Here is a 24,400-nt window from a genome sequence, read left to right as displayed (position 1 = left end):
ATCTGTGGGCAATAAACTAGTGATTAAGTATTTATTAAATATTTATTATTCACATGGCATAAGGCATTGGACTTCTGCCAGTTCTCTGAAAAAGAGGCCAAATTATTTCAAAATGTTTATATTGCATTAAGTAGAAAACTTTAAGGATTAATCTGGCCTTAACATCTTGTGACTTTTAACTACCTTCAACCAAGCTAGTCACATCATCTTTTTTAACAAAGAAAGGTGTGTGCCCAGCTTAGTGGGTAAATATTTGTGGGCACCTAGTATGTACAAGTTCTGTGTTTGGCTGGCTGTGGTGAGTATTGAAAACGGGGAAGGGAAGCTAGATGGAGAGGTGTGTCAGGACATTCTGGAGAGAGCCAGAGCTTGTGAAGGGTTGTCCAGATTCACAGCAGATATTTAAAACCGAGAATCATAGGCCTTCAAAAAAGGAGGATTTACAACACAGTATATTACAAAATATTTTATAATCCCCTGGAGCGCCTAGATAAAATCTGAAAAAAACATCCCCCCGTCCATAGGAGGCGAGATCAAAAGAAAAAAAAATCCTTCTCTCTGCCCCGACAGTGTTTTTCATTATGCCAAGGATAAAGCAAGAGAGTCCTTTGACCATTTTCTTTCACTGGAGTCTGAGTTTGAAATCCATGGCACATACACAAATAACTTCATGTCCCCTGCCTCATCAATTTAAAAAAGTCAGGCCAATTATGTACTTTTGCCTGGAGACAGTTGGCTGGACTAGAGGCTATTCTAAAGCCCACTTTAGCTCCAAGAGTTCTGGTTCTATGGTAAACCACTCAAGTGCATAGAAAATATCATACCCTTATTGGCTTCCACCCACAAATCCATTTATCTCTTGAACGCAGCTGAAGGGCAATTTGTTGTCCTTTTTGTTTTGGCAGTTTAGGAAGGTTTCCATGGTTTCTGTGTCCTCTTGGTCACTTTTTCTGTGTCTATCAGAGGTCAACCTTGTCAGCTTTTTGGATGTATGTCCCTCAGGCGTGCATTCCATGGAGTCAGTATAAATCGGCTTCGGGGGTGACATAATTCTAGATAATACATTGGTTCATGGCCCATTATGGGGCCATAATGCATAAACAGATAACAAGTTTATCTGTGCTATTAAAATTTCCTCGTTTGGGGTGATTAGAAAAAAATATATATATAAAATAATTTGGAGAGAGAGCAATAAAAAAAAATGTTGAGGAATACGGTCTTGGGACAAGGCGTTCTCGGGGCCTTAAGATATGTTGAGAAAGACTCTGGTGCATCAAATATACTTTATTTTTTATCTTAAAAAGTCTGTATTTAACTCACTTCCTCTGCCCTTTCTAATCTACCACAGGACACTTTCTGCAAATGTTTACATTGAGACATCTTCAAATTCAATGCAGCACATAAAACTCTTCCCTTGTGACAAAAGGTGTGGCTAGGAGAACAACTGTCTCTCTTGAGATCAGACTGTTCTGGGTGGCAGTCTGGCAGTGAGGTCTTGCAGGAGGCTGTGAAAGGGGTCCTTGGGCACCAGAAGGACACACACCTCAGTCCCCGACTTCCTTTGGGATTAGCCTCGAAACTAAGGGCAAGTTGCTTAAAGCCTCCAATGCTGTTTCCTCATCTGTAGGACAAGGGTCCTGATGCTTCACCTGGTAGGGTGGTGGAAGGGTTTGAGATGATGGACAGTAGCCATCTCTGAGTGAGACAGAAAGGCAAAGTAAACCATAACCGGGTAGAAGAGAACAAGACAGCCCATGGACCTATTTTACCAAACTTCACAAACATCCTGTTTGAGCTCCTGCTGCTGCCATTAAAAAAAAAAAAAAATCTTGCACACAGAATGTAGCCCCTGTACTGTATAAAGAATGAAGTATTCAAAAGTATTATAAGTTGCTTTCAGAGGGGGACTTGGGTTTTGCCTCAAGAAAGGGACATCAGAACCATCAGAGAAACCGGCAAGGAGCCGTATTTCTCCCGCTCCATAAAAATCACCATGATTTATTCCTTTAATGAAAAAGTCAGGGGCTCTTGCAGGCACAACAGCTGTGACTTTATAAAGGGAACCTAAGCCAGAATTCCTTGTGGTAGGGCTGTTGCCACAAGGGGTCCGATCTCTATTATTGGTGGAGCCTGGCATTAGCCCACAGAGACACAAAACAGGACTGGGCAGCCAAGAGCTTGAAATAACTCTCAATTGTTGTAGGTGAGAAAAAGCTCATGCAACACCAAACTGGACTAAATCTGTTTAAGGAAGGGCATCCGTGTCTTTGATCCACGGCTGAGCTGAGTATCTGGCGAAGGAAGAGAAAAGGGAACACAGTCCCCTCGCATCTTAGATGGGTTGCTGGTCGTCCACTCAGCACATGCGAGCACTTAAGCTGTTGCCCTGAATCAAGGGCTTTTCTCCTCAATGTTAAATACAGTAAGGGGTAAATATTTTGGATTCATCAGCCTCCAAGTATTCTTCAGATGTTTTGGTTTCGAGCAAACAGAATACATCGTGCTGGGCACATTCTCCCTTGATTTTTTTTTTTTTTTAAAGGACCGTGTGTGATTTATGGGAAATGGAATCCATATGTTTCTGCTTCGTTTACACTTAAGTCATCAAAACGTTGTGTTGTAAGAGCTATTTGATGTCCGAGTTGCCTTGTGAGCTTGATCTTTCCGTCGGTTAAATACAAACAGCTCAAAAGCGCTGGTCTCTCTAAAAGGCCGAGAAAGAGAAGACCAAGAAAGACCGAGAGACCTAAGAAGGCCTGTGGGGCCAAGATGAAATAGACTTGAACATCCCGAAGGTCGCTTTAAGCTGAAACTACCACCCCATGAATTTCACATGGGTCCCAAATTTACAAGAAAGCAAAAGCTCCTCGGCGGCCAGTTTCAGAAGCAGCTCTGGTAAAGGCAGGGAAGCTGCTGGCCAGTCCGCCACCCGACCAGGAAGGACGGGGCTCTGAAGGTGCTGTTAGCTGCCCAACAGATTCTTATGGCCGCTCCTGGAGGCCCTGTTGTTTTCGGGCTCCCCCTAGAGCAGTCTCTCCAGCCGGGGAAAAGAACCCTTTGCCCCACTGAAGCTCGGCAGTCTCTGCTGTCCGTGTGTTCCCGGGCTGTCCTGCCCTAGGCCAGAGTTCCCTATCTGTTCTTCTGCCATCTGGCCCAAGTGGCTGGCCACTGAACGGAATCCTGTGGGTGCATGTGGGACGGTGATTATTGACTGAGCAGTGTCTTATCTCACTCAGCTCACAATGGGGCCGAGAAATCATGGAGTTCGGGTCAAGTACAAAATAGATTGACTGGGGACCCACAAATTAGGAAAAAGCCCACTGTAAAGCAAAGTTTCCTCGCTCCCACCCTTAGAGCAGCTCTTAAGTCACTTCAAGCGTGCTCTATCTATGGCATTTTAGGAAAGGATTCAGAAGAAAAACAGCCAAATTGGAACTACTTTGGGGATAGTACAATGAAGCATTATTAAATCTCTTTGTATAGTCATCGTTGGAGCATTATAGAAAGTTAGGATGTGAACTTCATCATCCTGCAGGGTCTCTAGACATGAATTCAACAGAATGCACAGTCTTGTGAATCACCCGTATTTCCCAAATCAGTTATCTGGGAGTAAGGAAGCAGCTCCTACTGGAAATATATTGGTGTACAATATACGAGCTATGCACGAGCACGGGCACACATGTGCGCACTTACGCAGGGTTTGATGAGATCAGAGCATTTGCTTGCTTTTGGAGCTTCTCTTCCCACAAAGAGACTGTGGATTTTCCCCACGTTTGTAAACCGTTTGACCTCGGGAGCTTTAGTGCACGCAGAGTATTTCAAAGTACGAATGTACCACAATTGACTTAACGTCTCAGTATTTTTCAATAGGGGGCTTAGAAAAAGCATTCTTTCAGATACATTTTGAAATGTTGACTGGAGTTCTGAAAGTCATTTGCTGTGACTTGAGACACATTAGAAAATAAACTACCCCTAACGTCCACATCTTCATGGAGAATCTCCCATTTGTCTCCGTAAGAGGCCAAGCTTCCTGACTATAGATGTTGCTTTCTGAAGACCTTAGACAAGATCAGTAAGACAGTAAATCTTCCTTTTTCTTCCTTTGAAAAAGGGGTTCCACTCCATTTCCTCCCTGAAAAGAGCCTTGTGGCTTAAATTCATGCACCTCTCCTCCTTCGGGGCTCAGTCCACTGGAGTCAACTTCCAAGAAAGCTGAGATCCATCCATACCTGTTGTACTATTGGTTTCAGAGTCCCTCCACCCCTTGTTCTGGATTTTTCCGTCCATCGCTACAGAACTCGGTGCTGTCCCTTTTGTTGACAGGTTGCCAGGATACCTCTCTAGGCGACAAAGGCTGGGGTTTCTCTTCCTGGCAGCCCAACCGTACATACTCAAGAATTCCTGCAAGAGGGCATGTGAATCCTGGAGCTCCCAGCTCTTCTGCTCCTGTTTCCACCAGCCCCCTCCCTGAGGGGCTCATCAGGCCATGACACAAGCTGAAGCAGAAGGGTGACAACAAACCTTGCCAGGTGAGGCTCTCTTGGAAAGTGTGCTTTTCCTCTGTTGTCTAACTAATCAGTCAGTCTCCAACCTTACCTTTCCACTAATGATAGAGGCTTATGTTAGGCCATCCTGGTCTCCTCCACTTCCACCTCGCTAACATGTCATAAATAGTATCTCACTAGAGAAAAGAAACTTCAGGGCACCTGGGTGGCTCAGTGGGTTAAGCCACTGCCTTCAGCTCAGGTCATGGTCCCAGGGTCCTGGGATCGAGCCCTGCATCAGGCTCTGATCAGCAGGGAGCCTGTTTCCCCCTCTCTCTCTCTGCCTGCCTCTCTGCCTACTTGTGATCTCTTTCTCTCTGTGAAATAAATAAATAAAATATTTTCTTAAAAAAAGAAAGAAAGAAAAGAAAAGAAACCCCAAATAAAATAATGAATCACGAAGTAAAAACCCTTGACTGACAAAGTAACAAGTATCATTTTATTTCACTGGGTGGTGCTGGCAGTAATGGGAACTCTGGAGTCAATGTTTAAGGGGCTAAAAGAGAACCAAATTTCTCTTTGAAGAGATAATTGAAGAGATAATATTGAAGAGATAATATTCCAATTGAAGAGATAATATTATTTAAGGATTTTATTTATTTCTTTTATTTTAGAGAGAAAGAAAGAGTAGGGCAGGGGGAGGGATAGAGGGAGAGAGTATCAAGCAGACGCTGTTCTGAGCACAGAGCCCAAAGCTGGGATCCATCGTACGACCCTGAGGTCATGAATTAAGCCAAAACCAAGAGTCGGTCGCTCAATTGACTGAGCCACCCAGGTGCCCCAAAAATAATACTATTTAAATGTATAATTATTTAAAAATAATTGTCTTCAATGAAAGTAGATGAAATGTTTTTTTACATTAACCCAGGATTATATGTTTATTAGCCAAATTATCCTTGAAAAAGAAAGGGGTGAGAAAGGCTAGAGTTACTCAGATGAATCGGCAGATTCTTTATTGAGATAAAATGTATGTGGGGAAATGCAACGGACCCTAAGTTCTTAAATTCAAGAGCCTAAAATCAGTGAGTTTGACAAATATACATAATGCTGTAAACCATCACCTTAAGCAAGACATGGACATTTCTATCATCCAGAAAGCTTCCTCATGTCTTTTGTAGTCCATTGTCCCTCCGTGAGCCACCACTGTTCTGATTTCTATCACTAGAGAATAACCGGGCTGTCTGTGAACTTCATAGGAATAGACTCACACTTGTATCTGACTTCTTTGGCTCAGCAGAATGTTTTTGAGATGATCCCATGTTACTGTGTATGTTTCTAACTCAATGCCTTTTATAGGTGAGTATTATTGCATTATAGGATTATCCTGCATTTGTTTCTCTCTCCTCCTGCTCCTTGGTATTTGGCTTGCTTTCAGTTCGTGTCTCCTGTAACTAAAGCTGCTGTAATCACTCTTGCACAAGTCTCTTGGTAAACATATGGTTTCATGTATCTCAGGTTCAGACCTAGCACTGAAATTGATGGTAGATGTATGCTTGACTTTATAATGGGTATGAAATGATATGTCACTGTGTCTACAATTTGCATTCCCCTGACTAATGAAGTTGAGCATTTTTACATGAGCTTGTTGGACATCGCTGTCTCGCTTTTATTAACTATCTGGTTACCTTTCTTGTCCATTTTAGATGTTTCCTTTCTTGTTTATATTATCTTCACTGATGTATACGTCACGTCCGGTAAAATGCATATGTTTTAAGTACACAGTTTGATGAGTTTTGACAAAGGATTACATCCATCTACCCACCGGGTGTTATCAATACAAGAACATGTCCATTACCCTTTGTAGTGCATTCTCCACCCACCCAGCCCCCCAACCAGCAATCACGGATCTTCTTTCTCTCCCTTCCAGATTATCTTTGTCTGTTCATAGATAGAATAATTCAGCATATTCTTTGCACCTGACTCTTCATTCAACAAAATATTTTTTTCTTTTTTTTTTAAGATTTTATTTACAAAAAAAAAAATTTATTTATTTATTTGACAAAAGAGAGAGAGAGAGGCAGAGTGGCAGGCAGAGAGAGAGGGGTGGGAAGCAGGGTCACCATTGAGCAGAGAGCCCGATGTGCAACTTGATCCCAGGACCCTGAGATCATGACCCAAGCCAAAGGCAGAGGCTTGACCCACTGAGCCACCCAGGCGCCCCTTAACAAAATATTTTTGAGTAGGATCACTGTATCAGAAGTCTGTTCATTTTTATTGTGGGGTACTATTCTATCCCACGAATATCCTTCACTTATGCGTTTACTTGCTGAGATATGCTTGTGTTGTTTCTTAGATTTTTTTCACTATTAAGAGTAAAAGCTTTTGTAAACATTCATATATGTCTTTTGTGGACGTATGTTTTCACTTCTGTTGGGTGATGATTTAGGGATAGAATGCCCATGTTAGTAGGTGGGTGTTGGTTTAAATTTGTGAGATTCTGACAAACTGGTCTCCCAAGTGTTTATATATTTCACACTTCCACCAGGCATGTGTGGGAGTTCCGGTTTTCCCACATCCTCACTAACACTCAGTATTAGCAACCTTTCTAATTTTAGCCATCCTCATGTGTGGTATCTCTGGTTCTAGTTTGCATTTTGCTAATGACTAACAGCTAATGATGTCAAATTTTATTTCATGAACTTATTGACTATTTATACTTTTTCTGTTATGCATAATCTATTCAAAACTTTGGCCCATTTTAAAAAATTGTTTTGTTTGAATTATGACCATCTATATATATAGCTAGATAGATATAGATATATATAATAAATCCTTTCAAATATATGTCTTCTAAACATTTCTTTCCAATCTATGACTTTGGCTTTTAATTTTCTTGATGGTGTTTTGGGTTTTTTTTAAGATTTTATTTTTTTGTTTATTTGAGAGAGAGAGAAGGAGCAAAGGGAGAGGGACAAGCGGACTCCATGCTGAGTGCAGAGCCTGACTGGGGGCTTGATCTCATGACCCTGAGATCATGACCTAAGCTGAAATCGAGAGTCAGATGCTTTAACTGATTGAGCCACCCATGCACTCCTTGATGGTGTTTTTTGTTTTATGGGTTTTTTTTTTTAAGACTTTATTTTTTTAAGAGAGAGAGAGATAGCAAGAGACAGTGTTGGGGGGCACAGAGACAGAAGGAGAAACAGACTCCCCACTGGGCAGGGAGCCAGAGGTGGGGTTCATCCCAGGATCCTGGGATCATGACCCAAGCAGAAGGCAGTTGCTTAACCAACTGAGTCACCCAGGTGCCCCTTGATGATAGTTTTAAAGAACAGAAGTTTCTAATTAATACAAAGGAAAATTTTAAAATTCTATTTTTTTTAAGTTTAATGCTTTTTTGTGTTTTGTCTAAGAAGTCTTTGTATCTACTGAATTCATAAAGATATTTTTCTTTGCTTTCTTCCTAAAGCTTTATAGTTTTTATACTTGTACATTTTACATATTATAGTTTTTATATTAGTTCTATGATCCACTTTGAATTTTCACATGTGAAAGAAGAGAATTGATATTAACTTTCCCCCTACATGTATTTAGTTGTTACACCATCATTTGTTTAAAAGATTTTATTCCCTCCATTAAATTGTCTTAGCATCTGGGTCAAAAATGAATTGACTGCGTATGTGAACCAACCATATATTTCTGGATTCTATTCTGTTACATGAACCAATTTATCTATCTTTACTGGCATTGTTAATTTTTAATAAAGCAGCTCATCTTGGCTTATAAGTAGTATGGCAAGTATTAAAACAAATATACAAGTGGAGTCCTTCCATGATTTCTTGCCACTGGAACGATGCGTAAGAGTTTGTGTTAAGTTGGACATTTTTTTCTTGCATGTTGAGCAAATTTTTCCCTGGACTTAATCTGATTTTAAGTGATTCTATAACAAACAAAACCCAAAAATGTACAGTCATAAATGTATTCAAGAATGATAATCCCAGCAAACGAGATGCATTTTTCAAATGTATTTATACAGAATGATATGTAAACTTAATTTTCATTTCTTCCTTCAGTAATTTTTGAATGTCTACTATATTGCAGGCATGACTTTGGACAAAGCAAGAGGGAAAGGAACTATTTCTTGGCCCATAATTTTTGCAAGGAAACATTACTTATAATCTCTGTTTCCTATTTAACAATGTATTCCTCACAATTATAGAGAAAAAAATCCATATCTGATAAAATAAACATCCGGTTAATTGTCTTCATACATTCCTGTGAATTGACAGAAAATTATTGACACTCAAGTGTTTACTAAGGAACATTTCCTCAGCCTTTCCAAGTTTGCTATCCCTATCAAAAGATACCCATTCCTTCTGAGGCTCAGGTTGCAAACTATCATTTCTTTCAGTTGCATTTTTCAGATTATTTTAGCATTTGAATTTCATGTATTATTTCTTAGAGCAATTTCTTCACAAACTTGGACTTTAATTTGGCTGTTCCTTCTGGGTGCTTAAATAATTTAAATGAATATGTGATATCATCTTAAATAATTTTCCCAACTTCTCTGGTGAATGAAACATATTCAAGAATCATGCAACTTAACTAAGAACATTTGTATTATACCAAAAAAAAAAAATTAGAGGGATGCCTGGGTGGCTCAGTAGGTTAAAGCCTCTGCCTTCAGCTCAGGTCATGATCTCAGGGTCCTGGGATCGAGCCCCGCATCAGGCTCTCCAGTCAGCGGGGAGCCTGCTTCCTCCTCTCCCCCTGCCTGCCTCTCTGCCTACTTGTGATCTCTCTCTCTGTCAAATAAATAAATAAAATCTTTAAAAAAAAAAATACACGCAATTCTTAAAAAAACAAAAAACAAAAGAAAGCAAAAAAAAAAAAAAAAACCATAAATGGTGAAGAATGTGAACTGCTGTGGAACACCCTTCCTGAGGAAGCTGGTGGTGATTCCTGTGGAGTTTTAAAAACACAGCAGCGTATGCAGAACATCATAGCATACAAGTATGGCATCAAGCATAGTGGGCACCATGTCGGGGCAGCAGGGAGGGAAAACGTACGGGAGGCAAGCTGTTGAGAAATTCAGAGTGACGACAAGCTGCAGAGGATGTCCTGAGTGCAATACAGCAAGAGATTCTGCTTGTTTTGTTGTTGTTTGAGAGAAGTCTCTGTGAGGAGCCTGACTGAGTCCTATGCAAGCAAGACCTGGTAGAATTCTGCTTGCACTGAGCGCTACTTTATAATTCATGTTGATTCGTAATCGGATGTTTCACTGTTAAAATAAAACGGACTCTCCTCTGTAGGCTCTAATTCAGGAGTCATCAAACTTTGGCTGTTCAATGCCCAGATGGTAAATAATTGAGGCCTTGTAAGCCATGTGCTCTCCAGTTGTCGGGCAAGAGCAGCCAAAGCTAAACACAGAAACGAGTTAAGTGCGACTTGGTCCAGTAAACCCTTATTTACAGAAAGCAGCAGACAGCTGGCCAGATTGGCTAGTGAGCCATGGTTTCCTAACACTTGTCTAATCTTCAGTTCTGTTGAAATAGCTTCCCATCTCACACATGGGCATTTAAAGGGCTGTGGCTACGGATCTCTTTTTTCTCTGAGCACCCAGTCCTTTGGGGTTCTCTTCAAAAGAGATAACACTTCCAAGATTTAAACTTTGAGACTCATCTGCATTCAGAATGCGTGTGACCAAGAGGGACAACGTAAGAATAAGTTCAGCTCAGGAAAGCCAACCTCTTAGATCTTTCTTCAGCTTTCTCTCTAGTCACACAGCACCCACGGCCTGAGCTAGCAAGTTCTGTGTCACCTCTGGTGTGCCTGTCAATTATCCCCATTTTTGGAGGAAACTCTAGGCCATTGATGTTTGTTGCTTATCACTTGATAAAACTGTCTTTGTCATGAGGGTTTGGTCCAGTACTCAGTCCTTGGATGGATTCTCATTTCTCTCCGATTTGGGGGAGTTACACTTCTAAAGCTAGAATACTAATTCCTAATTTCCTGAGGATTATAAGGAGCAAGGTAAGATGCTCAGAGATCCCCAAGACTTGAGAAGATACTACAAAGCTGGCTGTTAGCCCTTCCTGTCCAAAAGTCCTGTGGTATGCACATGTATTTCTGTGTGCATGTATATGCATGTGTATGCACACATGTACTTCTGCACGTTGGTGCATGTGTGTGTATGTGCATCGGTATGTGTGTGGGAGAGAGAGAGAGAAAGTACTGAGAGAAGTGTAGTCAGGATGGCTCTCTTTGAGTTGATGATATGTAAATAGAGAAAATATGAGGAAACTTGGCAAAGAACTGGGGGAAGATTCTAAGCCATGGCATGAGCCTGAGCAAAGCCCTTTCCAGTCCCTTCTCTGAACTACGCTGCAGTGAGAAGGACTTCAGGTTCTTTGAGGACCTGGAAAGTGAACATGGATAAAATGTGAGTGCAAGCAGGGGAGAGTAAAGAGGGACCAGGGCAGAGACTTAAAGAAAGAACCAGGTACAGAGGAACTTTGTGGCTAAGCATTTGGATTTTATTTCAGAGTGGAGGGACAACCATGGAACATTTAACCCAGGGATGTGTAGGACCTGTTTTGGGATTTAAAGAGTTGAATATGCCTACTCAGGAAAAGATTGGCACGCAGGAAGGGTTATTTATTCCCCTGCTACTGCAGAAGCAGCCTGTGGCCGGTGAGGCCGGTCCATTCACCTACCTGGTTGCAAACTCAGGTGGGCAGGCCAAATGTCTAGAAGGAATAACCAGCCGCATCAACGATATGTGTAGTGATGTTTCTTTCTTTCTTTTTTTAAGATTTTATTCATTTATTTGATAGAGAAAGATCACAAGTAGGCAGGCAGAGAGAGAGAGAGAAGCAGACTCCCCACTGAGCAAAGAGCCCGATGCAGGGCTCGATCCCAGGACCTGAGATCATGACCTGAGCCGAAGGCAGCGGCTTAACCCACTGAGCCACCCAGGCGCCCCTGTGGTGATGTTTCTACTTGAATGAATGTATTATCACATGGAGTAACCCAGTATCAAAAGGGTAGGAGGTGGGAAAGAATGTAGGAAAGAAGATGCATGAAGATAAAAATCAGAGAAGACAAGAGATGAGATGGTGAGCAGAAAGAAAGGAGAAGGGGAGTGGAGGGGGATATGAGGTTTCCTTCTCTGGCAGATCATTAATAGGTGATCATACAGAAAATGAAGGGTGAAAAGCCAAATGTTCTAGTGTCTACTAGAGCAGTGCCTTTTACCTTTCCTCTTGCTCTCTCCTCCCCACCCCTCCTCTCCCATGCCAGTCCACGCTAGGATCAAGAACCTCGCTGGAGAGCTGGGGCAAAGGAAAACACCCTCATGATCATTTCAGTCTGAACTCACCACCGCTGTGACTTCTTCCCAGTCCAGAGATAGGGTCAGGGGTGGTTTTATGAAAATGACAGTGAAACGAATGAAGAGCAAAATGAGAAGGAATGACGATGGGAGAAGAAAGAAACAATTGCGGGTAGAGTCAGAATTCAATTTTCAGCCAATGATTGTCCTTATTAGTACCATCTGATTCCAATCCAACATATTGTTACCAAATGAGTGCTAGATGGATCCTGGCATCCATTCTTTGCTAAGTGATGATTATGGCGATGATTCTCAATACATTCTCTGACCTAGAAAGAATATGTGAAGAGATGTGTGTGTGTGTTTGTGTCTTTGTCTGTGTGTGTCTGTGTGTTCTGGTGTGTGACCCCCAGTGACATGATAATAAATATAGCTAATAAAAATTCCAGCCTGTTGCTAAGCAACTATATATACACACACAACTATATATGTGTGTGTATATATATATGTATAATTTCATTGGAAAGATAGATATACATATATTTAATTTGTGAAAAACTATGTGTAAAACAAAATAAGGATTTACATTATTTGAATCAGTTCATGGCATTTCCCTTCAAAAATACAAAATGATTGTGCAACATAAGAATAAGATAAATCTTGGATTACTTTGTCTATTTAGTTCCAAGTGAACCATCTTATATATGAAACACATGACATTTTGAGTAACAAAAATTAAAACCACATTTTCCTCTTCAGTTAGTGTATTTCTTATGTCAAAGACTATGTCAAGTGGCGTTTAATTATTTTAGTTATTAGCATATTTATGGGTGATAAGAAACTTGCAAATGAATTTTTAGCAGAGACTCCCAGGACAAGCTTATTGATAAGCAGCAGTGGAATACTGCTGTAGCTGAAATGAGTTAATTGGACACTATCCATTGGTTTTCTAAATAAAATAGGTCTGAGTGCTTCATGAATAATTTATCTTTTTTTTAAGATTTTTAAAAAATTTATTTATTTGTTAGAGAGAGAGAGAGCGAGCACAGGCAGAGAGGCAGGCAGAGGCAGAGAGAGAAGCAGGCTCCCTGCCGAGCCAGGAGCCCGATATGGGACTCGATCCCAGGATGCTGGGATCATGACCTGAGCCAAAGGCAGCGGCTGAACCAACTGAGCCACCCAGGCGTCCCTGAATAATTCATCTTTAATGTGATGGCATCTCTTTCAATGTTAATTTTGTAACCGGAATTTTACAATTAACCAACAAGGATTGAGTTTGTAGCCTAAAGTCGTCGTTCCTCTGTTCAGTATTTGCAGGATAGATTCTAAATCTATACATCTTCAAATATTGATTCCATAGCGTCTTGAGATACGTCAACCTCTTCTCTCTCTATATATTTTTAAATAGAAACATGGTATATAAGATCTTGGTGTTTGAAAACTAGGAACATGGTGGTATGAACTAATAAATGGAAACCAGCTTAAAACATTTAAATGAAAGCTTCTGAGGGGACAGAACATTGGGGGGTGGGGGGCGGGGAGAAAGTAAAGCACTGAGAAATTGCCAAAGCTTGCTGAAAGCCAATGCAGATTTCACTAAGGGTTTCTCAACTGTAGTTTCCCACCCTGGGATCCAGGGTAACAAAATAGTTCTCAAGACAGAGAGAAAGGGAAATCCTTTTTAGGCAGCTTAGGAGGCACATGAGAAATTTGACATATTTGTCTCCTAGTGGAACATCCTTTTGTAGATAGGGCTTCCCAGCATGAAAACTCAGGAAAAGGAGAGGAAGAGAGAGGAAGAGAGGAAGAGGATGTTTGTGATGCCTTGTATCGGTGTCTCACAGACATAGGTTGATGGAATTCTCAAATATTTACCTGGGCCAACTGCGAACCATCACAGAAAACCTGCAGGAGAAGAGCTTAACTAGACCTTAGGACTGGGGACACTAGGACTGGCCTATCTGCTCTATTGAAAGACAAGAAAATGACATGGTTTAAAAAATACTATGGTACTAGTACAGTAGTTACAACCGTGCGGGAAAAGCCAAGACCATCACTGAAGCACCAGGATTGTTGAGCCTCAGATGACCTCCGGACTTCTTACTTTGATAAAAAGATATGCCTCTATTTTATGAAGAGACAAGAGTAGGATTTTCTTTATTTGTAGTGATGCAAAATCTTAAGAATACATAATTGAGGTAAACATGTTGTGAAAACGAGCCTGTTAACTCATGGTTGGAAGGGTTGGACTTATGTCCAACCTTACGTCCAATAAGACTTATGTCCAATAATGTGGTGTTGTTTGTGGTGGCGAAGGGAACTCAAAAATTATGTCACAAAATATCTGTTCTGGACTCTACTGCCAGAGGCAGCATTCTGGGCTGAATGAATTATTAAATTAATCCAGGCAGGCCTTCTTACCACATTCAAGTACCTCAAACAGTGGGGCATTTATTAGAAGGATACATGCATGGAAATGCAAGGGAATATAAAAACTAGGCTTCCGGAACCACAAGACCTACCTGCTCCAGGGGACTCCTGAGCCAGAGAGTTGAGTAGACTCTGTTTTCTGGTCCAGACACCAAAATAATTAGTAGGCAGTTTTTCATAAAGTTTCAGAATTCTAGAGGATCGTCGAAGGAACTTCTCAACCAGGTTCTTTCTATTTCTGCTGAATAGAGCATTAATAACCAGATATTACCCCCATTGATTTTCAGACCTATGTTCATCAGGCTCTTTCTTGAATTGTTGAAATATCTGAGGAGAACTAGAGACCACAGCCTGCTTCCCTTTTAAAGAGAAGTGTAGAAACTGGCCTGTCCACAGTCAAGCTCCACGAACCCAACGTGGTCACTGCCTTTCCACCTCTGAGGTGAGTGCTTCCTCTCTCATACCTGACATGATTGGCAGTGATAACATCTTCTCATATCTGGTAGGAATGTCATGTCATGTCTCGTATCTGGTAGGAATGTCATGATGTTCCCGGAGCATGGATATTCTATACACTCAGAGTAAGATGTAAAGACTGTGGAACATCACATGTCTTCTGTCCCCAAGTAACAATGGCAGCTCCAGCTATCCTGTCATTAGCCTGTCATCACCCCCAGCCACTCCTGTGCCCTCTGTTCTGCCTTCCTCCAAGCATCACTTATTTGCTGGGACATGGCAGCTCTCTCTCACTTTCTTCTGGCTTGAGCAACCATTACTATTTTTTTCCCCAAGACAGGAACGTGATTGGGCCAGTTCTTTTCCAGTCAATTCATGTATTGGAGCATTTTTTTCTAGCACCCAGTTCAGATCCAATCTGCCTATATTGGGGAGGGGGAGTTAAGTGATGATTTCATAGTAGTTAGACTTGTTAACTTTAAAAAAGTGCACTACTTTATCTCCTAAGTTTCAGTATTTCTTTCCTTTTGGGGACTACAGGTTAGAATGTCTTTTTTTTTTTTTTTTTTAAGATTTTATTTATTTATTTGAGAGTGAGTGAGAGAGAGACCATGAATTGGGAGGAGGAGCAGAGGGACAAGCAGTCTCCCCGCTGAGTGTGGAGCCTCAGAAGGACTCACTCTCAGAACCCTGAGATCATGACCTGAGCCAAAGACTGATGTCTAACCAACTGAACCACCCAGGCACCCCAGAATATCTTTTAATAAAATATGATTTGGGGCACCTGGGGGGCTCAGTCAGTTAAGTGTCTGACTCTGGATTTTGGCTCAGGTCATGATCTCAGGGTGGTGAGACTGAGCCCCAGATGCATTAATAAATTAATAATAATCAATAAAATATTAAAATCTTAAAAACAAAATAAAATATGATTTCAGTTAGCCAACTCAACTTTGAAATTCCTTATAATATTTTAGCAAAAGGAGAATAATTTCAGAAATCTATAGTTAGTCTCGTAATTACATTTCCCACCTGCTGGGTTTGTGAAAATATGGAGAAGCAGACAGACATTAAAGCCATATAGTGACAATGATGATAACACACTTACCACCTACCACACAGCATGCTAACCATTTTCTCTTACGTTTAAGGCTCACAATAACTATGCAAGGTATTATTATCCCACTAAACCTGAGACGAAACTGAGACACCTAGAAGTTACATATCCCAAGATTCCACAACTGATAAGCATTTTGGAGCTAGCATTTCAGGTAGGTCTGAATTTATAGGACTATGCAAAAAGTACTTTGGAATGGAGACCAATGCGAGTATTACTAGAGTCTTTGCTAGAAGCTACTTTTTCTTAGTAAATTAGACCTTACCAGGGGTTTTATGGTTAGCTTGAACTTGGACTTTTTTCCTAGATGTGATGGTATCAAACTTAAGATCTGAGTGACCTAATCCCAGGCCACACAGAAAGGGGAATTAGGAATTGGTTTAGCATCCAAAGGAAAGATGCTTTTAAAATAAATTCTTTCATTTTTAAAAATTCTGTCTAAATACCGCAAAAATCTACAGCAGAAGTTCACTCTCTGGTCCAGAAGTATTTGTCAAGATTTTTAACAAAAATATTTAGACATGTGTCAGCTACTAGTAACATAAGATGGGACATGACGGTGACTGTTTGAAACAACATTCAACAGATTTTGAGAACTGGAAGAAACATATACGTCTGGTTTTGTGTTGTACACATGGTTTCAAGAAGTTAGATACAAATTACATTTTGTAGATCAGGGTGATCTATTTTCCTTCTAAATGTTTGCTTTTAGAGAAAATTCTGTAATGGATCCTTTTAGGAAACTAAAGAACTTCCTTTGAGTAGTCTTTAGATGTGAAATGTTGATATTTGCCAGATTTTATTACTCAAGACATGTTTTCAATCATATGTTGCATGTGTTTAAGAAAAATCTGTAAAGGTTCCTCATTTCCTGTAAGGCAATCAGATTTCCTAAAAGTAGCTATACTGCTTTTGATATTTTGTTTTCAAATTTCTTTCCTTGTTACTTCTCTCTTTTATTCTTCATTCTTTTCCTCTGCCATTTCACCCACATCATACTACCTGTTCTCACACACACACTTATATCTGTTTATCAACTCACATATACACAAACGTTTACACACTCACAACCATCCACTCACACCTATCTATGCATCCCAGTCATACTCATCTAAATACACTTAACTCTATGCATACACATACCACACTTAATAATTCGTATTGATTCACACGCTCACGTCCATCTCTCCTTGCCTCACACCCATCTCTTCCTATATCCATACACACACATCTATTCACTCATATTCATGTACAACCCACATTCGTTTACTCATACCCATCTACACACTCACATACATACATTCTCTGTTATATACACTTGTAGACTCATACATATTTCCACCCATAATACAGGCCTACCCATCTACTTGTACTGGTCCTCACATACGGACCAACTCTATCCATCTACATACTTACACTCAGGTATACTCTCACCCATACATACACTCATCAACTTACATCCATCTACTCACATCTCATTACATCCCCATCTGCTTATAGACATACACACACGCAGACCCCTCCTCCACAAACTTTCACATACACACACCTGTCCTTCCTGCCACAAACCAAAGCCCCACAGTTTTTCTAGCACATCATGTTCTTTTAGGTTCCCATTACCTTTGCTTATGGTGCTATCTGTGTCAGCTGTAAATGTCCTTCTCCCTTTGTAACTCCTATTCTTCTTTCACAAACCAGCCCAAATGACATTGCTATTTTACACACAAATGTGTAAAACTTTACTTGTAATAGCCAAACTGTAATCAGCCTGAATGTTCTTGAACAAGTAAAACAAATTTTGATACATGCCTAGCATAGAATAGTACTCGGACATTAAAAACAGCTAATTATTGAAACAAACAAAAACTAGATATATCAGCAGGGAATTAAGCTGGGAAAAAAGCCAATCCCAAAAGGTGGTTTACTGCCTGATCCTATTTTGAAATGACTAAACATGTATATATAGAAATGGAAGACAGATTAGTGTGTTTAAGGAATAAGAGACGGGGACTTGGAGGGGGCAGCGGAAGGGAGAGAGGTGGGTGTAAATTGATAACATCAGACATCATATGGTGTTGGATCTGTTCACTCTCTTGACTATAGTGGTGCTTATGTTTGTAGGCAATAAAATTGTACAAAGCTTAATACACACAGACATGAATACAGATCAAAGTGGATTGTGTCAATATCAGTATTCTGATTGAAATACTATATCATAATTTTACACTGTGTTACAATTGAGAGAAATCAGACAAGGGGTTAAGGGATCTCTATATTTTTTTTCTTAGAAATGCATGTGCATCCACAATTATCTTAATAAAAATTGCGATTAAGAATATAATATCATCTCTAGACCTTAGACATTAACATTAATTCTTATTATCTAGATAACAAGACACACTTTAAAGGATCACAGTGTGATAAAAACAAATGGGATGAGAAGCACCTAGGAAAGTGCAAACTTCTACAATTAGATCTTCTACAGCAGATCACATGGCCACAACTAGGGTTGGGGACACAATGATAAGGCAGACCAAACATTCACCCCAGCTTTAAACAACACACTCTGACATTGAATTGCCAAGTTGTTCTTCTTTGTGAGGAGCACACAGACAGGGAAACATGAAAGGAAGTTCCATATTTTAGGTAGCTACATCATGTTAATGCAGTGACTTATCCAGGGCAACCCTCTTCTACCTATCAGAACTTCCAAATATGACACAGTTACTGATCAAACAGTCACCTCTGTATTAAAATCAAATCTACCTCTTTTTTTCTGAGCACTATAGGCAATATCTCCAATGGTCCTCTACTATTTTTACAGTATATTCCAAATTTCGTTTTTGCTTTTCTCGTATTTATGTACTGCATATACATGGGTATGAAATGGCTGAACTGTAATTGACCATGAACTACTGATGCCATCTAATGGGATTAAACAAAATGACATTGGCACAACATGTTGGGGGATCCTTTTTATCCTAGGGTTCTGTGGAAGAGGAAAAAGTTTCTATACCTTTTTCGGTTCAGTGGTTGGGCCTACAGAATATTGCTAATAAACAATTAACGGGCGCCTGGGTGGCTCAGTGGGTTAAAGCCTCTGCTTTCAGTTCAGGTCATGGTCCCAGGGTCCTGGGATCGAGCCCCGCATCGGGCTCTCTGCTTAGCAGGGAGCCTGCTTCTTCCTCTCTCTGTGCCTGTCTCTCTGCCTATTTGTGATCTTTGGCAAATAAATAAATAAAATCTTTAAAAAAAAAAAAAAGAAATCCATTTTTTTAAAAAAGACAGATTAACAAGAGAAAGAGTGTATTAACTGGTGCCTCATACTTACACACAGGATGAGAAACTCTTAGGGTGGTCAGAATTTGATGTTTACATTGCATCTTAACAAAAAACAATAAATTTGTGAAGGAGTAACAAGGCAAAGAGATTTAGGCTTTTAGGGGTGGCAAAATACAGGAAGTAAATATATGGGGGAAACTAATAGAAGATAAGGGCTCTTTAGTGATGTTGTGTGTAGCTTCCTCTTGGTGCTTGGCTCTGAGCTGACAAGAGTAGAGTTGCCTTTGAGTTTCCTTCCTGATTTGGGAAAGAGAGACGTCTTTACAAATTTATGTCTTGCTTTTAGGCAAATAGAGTGAGAGCAGAGAGCTTTTCTGACATCTTCTTCTTCCCAATTGCCTTCAACTCAAAATAATCCTTATGCCAAAGTGGCATATCTGATACCCTACAATCCCAAATAAGAAATTGCTCTACAAAACGGAAATGGCTCTTCAGCTCAGAATCCAAACTGATAATGACCTTTCCACCTAAGAACGGTTTAACCATCCAGCTCCATCATTGGAGAAGACTGTTAGTGGTCCTCACAACACAGTTGAAAAGAGAGAAGGGGACCCTTGTCATGCAGACAGCACAACCCTGAACACAAAATAGAGTCAGTTAGCCATGAGCAGTCAATAAAGACTCTACCTTATGGAATTATGTAGATGCTAAGACAAAGAATACAGTCAAAGAGGCAAGGGGGATACAAGCTTGACATGTAGACAGGGAAGCTATATAGATCATATTGAGGAGAATGCCAAGTCTGAAAGAATTATTTCCCAAGTCACACTGGATGAGACTCTCCTGTATAATATTATATGAATATTTATGCCTTTGTTACCATAAGGTGAATTGCATTATAATTCTCATTCTAGCAGGCCACCTGATGCCCTGGGATAGAGTCCCCGCAGTGGTGTTTCCAGTGGAGTCTAGAGCTGGGTGACTGTGAACTATTAAAATTCTGGGGTACGGTGTGGCCAAAACTAATTGAGTAACATTTTTGCAGAAGTCTGCATTCACAGTGTTGGTCTCTTTCTTTTGGGATGCTTTAGTTGCTATTGTAGCAAAATACAATAACACTAGCAGCTTAAAACGACCCAAATTCATTATCTCATAGTTCTCTGTGTCATAGATCCAACATGGGTCTCTTGAGGCTAAAATCGGTGTCAGCAAAGCTGTGTTCATTTTTAGGAGCCCTTTTTGGAGGCCCCATGTCTCCTTGGTCTTCCCAGCTTCTAGAGGCCATACACATTCCTTAGCATATATAGTTCGTTTCCTCCATCTTCAAGTTAGCCATGGGTGGTTGGGCCCCTTTCTTCTTTGGTTGTCCTACCTCTTTCAGGGAAAGGCTGTCCACTTTTGAGGACTCATATCATTATATTGGGCTTATCATTTCTAATCCTTCTTCTTCCAGAATATAACAGAGTTAAAATTATAAGCCACACTTTTCTAGTGTGAGTGGTCAGCACTGCCTTATGGCTCTAGAGCAAACTGACAGTAGAATCAACCATAGGGTGCCCTTCCTAATGACACCCTCTCTATTGTGTTGGGGTTGTCCTTCCACACCTAAAATGGAGACAGACAGACAGTGGACACAATGAAAGCAAAGCAAGAGAGAACACAGAAGGCGGTAAAACCGTAAGAAAGTGGAAAAATCAATAATCACACCGTTGATTTTAAATTGTGTTCTTCTAATCAGATATCCTGATATTTCCTTTCTTTTTTTTTTTTTTGTAAGACAGGTTTCTTTTATTATTTTTTCCTAAACTTGTCTGTTTATTTAAAGTTTCCTGATATTTCTGATCCAAGGTATGACTTAAAATACACATGGATCTTTTTTGTGTTTACTAAGGGAAAACAGAACAAAGCTGTTTGACACTCTGACTGACTTCCTTGCTATCTGATAGTTACCAGGAGTGGGGTGGAAAGAGGCTTTCAGTACATTTTAAACTACTAAGTAGTTGTAAATTTACTAAGTAAATTTAAAAATCAAACTACAAGCTAAGAAGGTTGAAAAATAAAGAGCTGTCACCATATTTCCTGTTTGGCCTGGGCTCTGGGGACAGAGGATGGACAGGTTCCCCCAAGATCCCAGAGGACGCCTTCTAGTGGTTTTCTTCAGCAGGGGAAAGCCTATGTAAGATTCCTGAGCAATGAAAGGATGTTGTATGGAGGACTCCGAACCATTAGGGATCTCAGACCATCTGGCCTGTGAAAGAGTGCTTTGTTCATGAGAGTCAGAGATGTCAAATGGAATGACAATAGCTTGTTGATGACTTATTTACATAGGAGGACCAGAGATGTGGGGAGAAGAGCAACAAAGAACCCACATTCAGAAACAGCCTTCACCCCATGGCCGTACATAAACTCCCAGGTCTCCAGAGCCACCACCAGGGAAGTCATGCGGATCAGACCAGAAAATAGAGGTGCATTCATTACACACACAGCAGAAGCCCAGCCTCATGGGCTCGGCCCTGTTTTTGACTTTCTTCCCAGGGACTTTCCTGAGAAACAGCTTTGGGTGGAGAGAGCATTCACAAAGGGTGTTGATGTCTGCGATGAATGGTAATGACGATCAATTAACGTGTCAGCCAGGCTCTGGGAGGCTCGGACCTCCCGGAGGTGGGTCGCACTAAGGCACAATTTTGAGGCTGTTGTCTGGTAAGTGGGTGATGTGGCTAAGAAAAGGTTCCTCCAGGATACAGGGAGGCCCATCTCCCATTGGCCAATCTGTCCCTTCAAAGGCAGCTGTATTCTTCTTTGTGCTTCTTTCCACCTGGACACACAAATCCAGTGATTGTCCTTCTGATACTACCACTCTGTGGTTTGCAAGTCTGTGCCAAAGATATCCCACTGGATAACGTACTGAGATGATAAATCAGGAGCAAGAAGACAGTGGGAACCCTGTGCAAACATATCAGGTGATGGGGGCTAGGAAACACATGCACCTATTTACAGTTTTTAAATTCTGAAACAATATGTACCTTTTCCCCCACTATGTTTTATCATAATACATCAACTTTAGACACTTGATGGATATCTGATACCTCATTCTAGGTTGAGAGGGAATTACTGGCTGTTCTTATACATTTTCAGTTCAAACTAATTTGTAAGTGGTACTTGACAAAATGGCTAGTTTGTCAGAAAGAAAAAGTGCCCCAGATTCTGTAATCTATACAGGGAAGCATAATTCTCTTAGGAAGTATTTCCAGTTCCAGCCCAAATCTTGGAAATCTAGCAATATATTTTTAATGGTTTGTTGATGTTCTTTTGACTGAATGATTCTTTCTTTAGATTAATAACTTAAGCAATGCAACATTCTTCATGTGAGGGATCATTTAATGGTAAATCAAGAACCGTTGGCTTAAGCAGACGAGTAGCTCTTGTTATATCATCGGTAACTAAATAATTGTGGAAATGCTTCCAAAAAGTTCAGATGGTCTCCAAACACATTTCTTTTTGTGTTTGTCTTTTTTTCTTTTTTCCTTTCTTTGGTTCTACCATCTCTCTTGTGGCTGATCTAAACACTGGCTGCTTGATTTTTTTTTTTTTTTCCTCTCTGAAATTAGATGCATCATTTCCTGTGACCTTCCATTAATGTATGAAAATTCCTCCTCAGGTCACTGATTCTTTCTTTTCCCTTCGGATATTTCCTTCCCTCTTAGAAATAAGTCTTTTAGCCTCACTCTGCTGTCATTATGAAGCTTTGTTTCTGAATTTTTACCAATAAATCTGTCATGCTTTTAGTAAATATTTCTCATAGAAAAGCCTTCAACTGGATTCCCAATTAACTGAGGGCAAGTGCTCCTTTAAGTGATATTCAAATATTTAATTGAGGATAAAAATGGGGGAAAGGGACACTTTAAAATGAGGCTATGGTCAGGAACTCATATCCTTTTGAGAATCAAGGATGAGTTACAAATAAATAAAGCAAAGGACTGATGAGAAACTTCGGAAGAGTGAAGACTGGCTGTCTGACCCACAGACACAGCCTTTATTCAGTATCAGTCAATGTAGGTTGTTGCCGCATTGGAATGTCAGCTCTCCCACTTTCTCAAAAGAAACCAAAATCCTGATTTTGTGTGACATCTCCCAACTTTAAAATAATGGCACCTAATTCAGACTTTTGTTAAAGAAAAAAGATAAACTTTTTTATTTTAGATAGAGTAAGTGAGAGTGGGGAAGGGCAGAGGGAGAGAATATTCAAGCAGACTCCCTACTAAACGTGGAACCCGATGTTGGGCTTGATCCCATAACCCCTGAGTTCACGACTTGAATTGAAACCAAGAATCAGATGCTTAAACTACTGAGGCACCCAGGCCTCCCTAAACTTTTTTTTTAAGTAAGTTCTATGCCCACCGTGAAGCCCAATGTGGGGACTGAACTCACAACCCAAGATCAAGATCAGAGCTGAGATCACGAGTCAGATACCCAACCAAATGAGACGCCCAGGCACCCAAAACCATTTTTAACTCTAGGAAGGTCAAAAAGAACTTATTAACGGGCCAGATTTTGTGTATGACCTACTGCCTTAAAGTCTTACGAAAGAGCTATTTGGAATAGCTATTTTATTCTATTTGGAATAGAGCTATTTTTATTAGGATTTTTGCCCAGGAAAGATGGTTTGTATGCTTGTTTATGATTCAACAGCTTGACTCCCCCACTGTTTTTTGTCTACACTTTGAATTTCTATACACGATAGGATTCTAATGTGATTGTACTGATGGTTTCTATAACCAGTTCTCCACCCCTCCAGATGTCAATGTTACAATTACGTGGTCATACCTGTGTGGCGTTCGTGACTCTAGAGTACTCTGTGATTTGGAAGCTCAATATAGAGTGAAAATTACAGGCTCGATCTAACAACAGCCTTCATAGAGTGGTATTATGAGCTTTAACAACATAAAATGTCCTTACCGAAAGCTCTACTTAGAAGTGTAAAGAGTACATTTCTCCCATTTTCTGTTTGCATGGCTCTCCTAACACCATAGACTATTATGTCTACACACCTGACAATTAGATTGAATGAAGGTGAAGAAACTGACTTCTTGGTTTAAAATTCTTCGCAGTGAAGGAAAGAGACAAGGAAGGGTAAATTTTCATTAGCTATTCAGAATCAGCCTGGAATTGCCAACAGGGACAGGCAGATTCCCTTGAAGCCATATGCCTCAGGGTCAGTGGCTTTTCTGAACATGTTTCTTTTTTTTTTTTTTTTTTTTAAAGATTTTATTTATTTATTTGTCAGAGAGAGAGTGAGCGAGA

The 24,400-nt window shown here is 40.3% G+C and overlaps 1 protein-coding gene across 6 annotated transcripts in view; it reads left to right on the top strand.

Annotated features, from left to right (window-relative positions):
* Positions 1-4,351: 4,351 nt before the first annotated feature.
* ZNF475 (zinc finger protein 475) overlaps positions 4,352-24,400 on the top strand; it is a 57,952-nt gene continuing 37,903 nt past the window's right edge. For 2 of the 6 annotated variants that reach the window (XM_059175753.1, XM_059175754.1), the window contains exons 1-3: positions 4,352-4,529; positions 14,535-14,689; positions 15,852-15,971. The gene's annotated coding sequence lies outside the window, so the exon portion shown is untranslated. The remainder of the gene's footprint in view (positions 4,530-14,534; positions 14,690-15,851; positions 15,972-24,400) is intronic. The other 4 variants (XM_059175760.1, XM_059175758.1, XM_059175757.1 and 1 more) reach the window with 3 other exon arrangements.

Source organism: Mustela lutreola, chromosome 5 (genome assembly GCF_030435805.1).
Source record: "Mustela lutreola isolate mMusLut2 chromosome 5, mMusLut2.pri, whole genome shotgun sequence".
Taxonomy (NCBI): Eukaryota; Metazoa; Chordata; class Mammalia; order Carnivora; family Mustelidae; genus Mustela; species Mustela lutreola.
Note: the sequence above shows the minus strand (reverse complement) of the source record. Positions and strands in the feature narration are given on the sequence as shown.